Here is a 7163-nt window from a genome sequence, read left to right on the forward strand (position 1 = left end):
TTTTTTCCTTTTATCCAACATTCTCTTTTTTCTTTAACTACATTTGGAAATTAATGATTTAATTCATATAATGAAACAAGCTTAAAGTGGTTAAGGGAACTTTAACATTATTTTTGCTATATGAGTTTCAAGACATGCGCACTAGCTTTGACACCTTATGACAAAACCTGACGGGCTTTTTGTGCTGCTAATTGCCAGAAGACCAGAAGAACTTGCTAGCGTTGTGAGTAAACATTTGATAATCTAACATATAATATCATTTTAATAAACCGTTCTGCACTTATAATATCAAAATAACGTTTATTTATAATGAAGCTATAATTGTGAGTTTGCTGACATAGTGCTAGAGTTTAGCTCCAACCATAATCAAGCACACCTGATCCAGCTAATCAAGGTCTTCAGGATTATTAGAAACTTCCAAGCAGGTGTGAGTTGGAGCTGGTTGGAGCTAAACCCCGCAGAGCTGTGGCCCTCCAGGAATTGAGTTTGACACCACTGGTCTATAGTATTGCGACTGATCTCTCTTTTTTCAATTAGTGCAAAGAAATGCAAGTACTGGCAGTGCATCAGATGGAGAGATGGAAAAGTTCATCAAAAGATGGCTGCTGCTCACTGTGGACAGAGATGGGGGAAGAAAAGAGGGGGCCCGAATGCAAACAAATTCTTCCAAAGGTGTGTTCCAAATGTTAACATTTACCAGAGTTACCATTCATGTTATCAGTCTGAGATTGTCTGAATAATCATACGTGTCATTGTCTCTTCCCCTTTTTGTCTTTCTTTCTGTCAATCTGTCCCTCTTTTAGGGTACGATTACTTAAGGAAGCTCCTGGATCCTGGTTTGTTTTCCCCAAATAAATTCTAAAATCACTCATATTTTCATTGTGTCATTTTTATACTTGGGGGGGTGGAAGGAACACATATGGATGTTATGGGGTAATTTATGGGGTATTAGGTGGGGATGCCATGAAAAGAAATGGTGTAACCCTTAATCTTTGTAAAGGTGACATATTTAGTTGACATGCATAAGTACATGTAGGCTTAACTAGGACACTGTAAAATATATATTTCATTTTAGCTGAAAGATAAGGTAACAATGTCATTTTGTGGAAAAACAAATTATTCAAAGCCCTGCTTTTGTATAAAAACTGGAAAGAGTCTACACATATTTTAGAAGTTTAATTCTGTATAAGTGTAAGTATATATTTTTTTTAATTTCGCGAACAGGACTAGTACTTCGGCTAGGTGTCGGCATGATTGTGACCCAGTGTCGGCTCAGATTCAATACCCAGTGTCGGACCAGTGCCGGCTAAGTGTACCATTTTGAGTGGTGTGATTGTGGCCCAATGCCGGTGATGTCGGCTCAGTTTCAGTACCCAGACTTGGGCCAGTACTGGCTAAGTGTTTCAATACTTGTCGGCGTGATTGTGGCCCAATGCCGGCAGTTTTGGCATCCGGACTCGGGCCAGTGTATTTGGGCCGATTATGGGATGACATTCATCCCATGTCCACGCCGAGTCTGGCAACCGTAGCCGGGCCGAGTTATTTCTTCCGGCCTGCCGGATCTGGGCCATTATCGGGCCAAACCATTTTGGCTACCTGAGTAGCCTTTACAGACATAGTGTTTTAGTGAAGAAAATGCTGTATTTATTCAAACATCAGTTATTTATCATTTACCCTTGCATTGCGAACAAGCCGAGATCTGTCTCCAGGCTGTGCGCGCGCTTCGTTCTGAATGGAGACGGGGTGAAGTTACGAGGTTTCGCTGACAGTTTGACGATCCATTTCGTTACAAAGTTTAGTGGCAAGCTCTTTTTAATGCTTTACATTGGTTAAATATTTGTCAAACCCTCAAACAGACATAAGGAATACCAATAGCAGTGATTTAAAACAATAATAACGAAATATACGGTAATAGATACATTTTCCACGGCACACCTGACTGGGCTAGGGTATGGCGACTGCCATACTCTGCCATATGGAAACGCCGCCCCTGACCTATATATAGGCCCATAGGCAGAATTATACCCTTTGGTGCATGACGTCCACTGTAGTGGACAGATGTATTTTCTGTCACAGAAAAAACTGTACAAGAAAAATATTGTTAAAATCTGGATGAATCTATTTCTGACATCCTATTTAACTGAAAAATATTTTTTGTACCCATCTGGTTTTCTGAGAATAAAAGTATTTAACACTTATTCCCGAGGTTTTGCCCCATTGTACTGTTTTTTTTTTTTTTTCTTTTTTTTTTTTCAATGAAATGAGCAAAGAAATGCAAGTACTGGCAGTGCATCAGATGGAGAGATTGAAAAGTTCATCAAAAGATGGCTGCTGCTCACTTTGGACAGAGATGGGGGAAGAAAAGAGCGGCCCGGATGCAAGCAAATTCTTCCAAAGGTATGTTCCAAATGTTAACATTTACCAGAGTTACCATTCATGTTATCAGTCTGAGATTGTCTGAATAATCATACGTGTCATTGTCTCTTCCCCTTTTTGTCTTTCTTTCTGTCAATCTGTCCCTCTTTTAGGGTACGATTACTTAAGGAAGCTCCTGGATCCTGGTTTGTTTTCCCCAAATAAATTCTAAAATCACTCATATTTTCATTGTGTCATTTTTATACTTGGGGGGGTGGAAGGAACACATATGGATGTTATGGGGTAATTTATGGGGTATTAGGTGGGGATGCCATGAAAAGAAATGGTGTAACCCTTAATCTTTGTAAAGGTGACATATTTAGTTGACATGCATAAGTACATGTAGGCTTAACTAGGACACTGTAAAATATATATTTCATTTTAGCTGAAAGATAAGGTAACAATGTCATTTTGTGGAAAAACAAATTATTCAAAGCCCTGCTTTTGTATAAAAACTGGAAAGAGTCTACACATATTTTAGAAGTTTAATTCTGTATAAGTGTAAGTATATATTTTTTTTAATTTCGCGAACAGGACTAGTACTTCGGCTAGGTGTCGGCATGATTGTGACCCAGTGTCGGCTCAGATTCAATACCCAGTGTCGGACCAGTGCCGGCTAAGTGTACCATTTTGAGTGGTGTGATTGTGGCCCAATGCCGGTGATGTCGGCTCAGTTTCAGTACCCAGACTTGGGCCAGTACTGGCTAAGTGTTTCAATACTTGTCGGCGTGATTGTGGCCCAATGCCGGCAGTTTTGGCATCCGGACTCGGGCCAGTGTATTTGGGCCGATTATGGGATGACATTCATCCCATGTCCACGCCGAGTCTGGCAACCGTAGCCGGGCCGAGTTATTTCTTCCGGCCTGCCGGATCTGGGCCATTATCGGGCCAAACCATTTTGGCTACCTGAGTAGCCTTTACAGACATAGTGTTTTAGTGAAGAAAATGCTGTATTTATTCAAACATCAGTTATTTATCATTTACCCTTGCATTGCGAACAAGCCGAGATCTGTCTCCAGGCTGTGCGCGCGCTTCGTTCTGAATGGAGACGGGGTGAAGTTACGAGGTTTCGCTGACAGTTTGACGATCCATTTCGTTACAAAGTTTAGTGGCAAGCTCTTTTTAATGCTTTACATTGGTTAAATATTTGTCAAACCCTCAAACAGACATAAGGAATACCAATAGCAGTGATTTAAAACAATAATAACGAAATATACGGTAATAGATACATTTTCCACGGCACACCTGACTGGGCTAGGGTATGGCGACTGCCATACTCTGCCATATGGAAACGCCGCCCCTGACCTATATATAGGCCCATAGGCAGAATTATACCCTTTGGTGCATGACGTCCACTGTAGTGGACAGATGTATTTTCTGTCACAGAAAAAACTGTACAAGAAAAATATTGTTAAAATCTGGATGAATCTATTTCTGACATCCTATTTAACTGAAAAATATTTTTTGTACCCATCTGGTTTTCTGAGAATAAAAGTATTTAACACTTATTCCCGAGGTACATGGTGCATCCCCTTTTCCTATCGCCATTTTTAATATATTATGCAAAACAAAAATATAGATAAAAAGACAACAATTAAATGGAATCGTAGACAACACTTTGGGGGTTGGCCAGTTGGTGGTTGGGACATGATGCTACGTCTTAAATGGTTCAAAATGGCTTCCAAATATCTTTCCACTGTAGTGACCACGATGCATCAGAGAGTTAAACTGCTTTCTTCTGGACTGGCGAGTCTTCATTGTAAAATGCTGGACTTAAGGTAAGGGGATGTGCTGGAAGCAATGATGGCAAATTGGTTGCCAGTTAATTTTAATGTAAATGTATATTTGACTGTTTTAACCTCATTGGTTTTAGAAGGCATGTCAGACAATATTAATATTTAAAAATAATTGAATAATATTTATATAAATATTATTAGCATTATTTGTTTTATTTTTATGATTTCTTGTAAATAAACATTCCAGCAAGATTTTAGTGGGCAGTGTTTATTTTTATTTGATTTTTTATGTTTTGAACAAGACAAACATTGTCTGTAGGTTGTGAACTTTTTTACGCAAGTTTTGAAATAAATCCGAAAGTGCATATGCTGTACATATGGATACAAAAATTTTATAAAATGTATTTTCAACATTTTTATACGATTTACAATACGAAGTACGTAGTACAATACACAATGTTAAATCCAGAAACCTAAATCTCGGTGAAAGAAAATGCATCACATTTTGCCTTTATTTTCCTACCAACTTAAATAATGATTTACCAAAAAACAGTATTTATGAAGCTGACATTTATTCATTGTAAAATGTCTTCCACATTTATAAACACCAACGATTAATAGGAAGTAAATTGGTGGCTTTTCTCAACTATCATTGAACACTTGTTTATGTTTAATGCATCTGTAATGGTGTGTCACCACAAATCCTGCTTATAAGCTATTTCGGAATAATACAGAATATTTTTTTTTACTTGAACTATTGAAACTGAACACTCCTACACTGTTTATAAGGAAAAGTTATAATTATCACTCCTTACTTGCAAAATTAAACCTTCAAAGTAGCATACTTTTCTTTTCTGTCATCAGTTCTTCAGTGTAAATTAGCCTATATTTAGGTGAACTACCGTCATTTATCCTTGTAACAAAAAACATCTGATCAGTCACCACAACACAGTCTTTTACCAAAAAAAAAAAGAAGAGAAAAATCTTCTAAATTCTGGTCTTTGCAAACGATGGATAAACTTGACTCATGTGGGAATAGGTTGGAATTTCCACAATAGTTACTGTAGCTAGGGTGTTGTCTGTTTGAAAACTCAGTCCAATTAGAAAACGTAACAGTAAAGCTGCATTTCCAGTAAGGTAGGTTATAGCCATTTGAATGCATTATTTGCTGAGAATAGAACATTCACTTTCATTTCGTGTAAAGCACAGCGTCTAAAGCTCGGGTAAAACTGTTGGTAAGTTCAATTTATAAAATGTTTAAATACTACAGTTTGTAAATGAAATATGTTTGTGAATTAGGCTACTTATAGAAAATAAATTAATCTCCTTTATTCAAAGAAATACAGCCCGTTCACTCTCAGAACCAGGCCTAAATCGATCACTTTATTAGCTTGCACACAAACGGACGATTAGCCTATACTTTCTTTATTATAAGCGCGAGCTGAATGAATTGTCTTCTATGAACCCTCAGCGCTCGCTTTAGACAGATGTTAATTGGCTGTCAGTGTTTTTTGTTCATTAGGTCGGATAAGAATCCACAATGATATATTTTCTCCTCGTTCTTTACAGTTGTGGTCTGGACTGTTCTCTTAAAGCGATTTTTAAAATCGTGTGGGTTCAAATTATAAGGGTGCGCGGGGCACAAACTACGTGGGGTTCGGTTTAAACATGTCCATGCTAGCATAACAAAACTTACTGTATATTTACAAGTTGTCGTACTAACACTACCTATAGAGAGAAAAAAAAATGCCAAAATTCAAAAAGCTTTGAAGATATCGCTGAACCTTTATTTAACAATAGCAAAAGTAAATTAATGGCTGAAATACAGATTTCATCTCAGTTTTTAGTGTTTATTTAAAATGAGGCAAATCTGATATTATTTTAATCTCCGATCTGTTTATCAATTCTTTAATGCTTCGCTAGCTAGCAGATGACACTAACCAATAACCAGTTTTAATTGCGGTTGTGCAGATGGGAAACGTTGTAACACTGCCTAACAATGTGCCTCGCCATTATTAGAACCATGCTATTCTATGACATTAAGCAATGTAATTTACACTAATTACTTTCATGAATTTTAATGAGAAACCATGAGAAACAGGTGAATAAAGACTGAGAGTCAGCGTTCAGAAATTATTATTTCAAGAAATGTACATTTTTGCTTGTCTATTTGTCTCCTGTTCTGTGAGAGCTGTGTGTGGTGGGTGGGGAGTGTTGTGTTCATCTCTGTTTTCTGAATGTGTTCATTGTCAAACTCCAAAATTTGTTTCTTTTTAATTCTTTAAAAACGCCATTATTTTATTTTAAAAAGTTAATTTTATTGACAAAATATTTTAGTTACATTTTTTCATTAGATCAGATAACATTTCAAGCTGTCATATGGTCATGTTACAATGTGCCCCACCTATGTGGCATGTTGCCACTTTTCAATTGTGGTAAATAAAGAAAAAATATTATACACTCTATAGTATACACTATAACTATGAAACATATTAGCCACATATTTGTACTAGACAAGTGTGAAACTGTTGTAGAGGAAAAATAGTCTACTCTGAACCCCATGTGGATTTGCACAAACTGAAAAAGTCAAAAAGCATTAGGTTGTGCCCCACTCTCCTCTAGTTATTGTTCTTTGTGTGAACGGGCCTAAGGCAATAACAATGTGGGAAAATAAAATTATTGTATCACTAACATGAATCTTGTAATGTCTATTTTATAAGAGCTCTAGGCTTATAAAATAAAACATAAATAGAATGTCAACATAAAATGTAAAAATTGTGGTTACACAAGTGCAATAACAGTGGATTACAGTGTGTTTGTAAAGGCTGGAGTTTGCTGTTTTAAACTTGTTCAACGGGGTGGATTAGGCTGTTCAAAGTGAAAACTCTTTGGTATATTGAACGTCACTGGAGCACAGTGAACACATAAGGTGCAGCAGTCTTTAAAGGGGTCATATGATGCTTTTTTAAAGATCATTATTTTGTGTATTTGGTGTAACAGAATATGTTGACA

Source organism: Sinocyclocheilus anshuiensis, unplaced genomic scaffold, assembly GCF_001515605.1.
Source record: "Sinocyclocheilus anshuiensis isolate Anshui unplaced genomic scaffold, SAMN03320099.WGS_v1.1 scaffold758, whole genome shotgun sequence".
NCBI lineage: Eukaryota > Metazoa > Chordata > Actinopteri > Cypriniformes > Cyprinidae > Sinocyclocheilus > Sinocyclocheilus anshuiensis.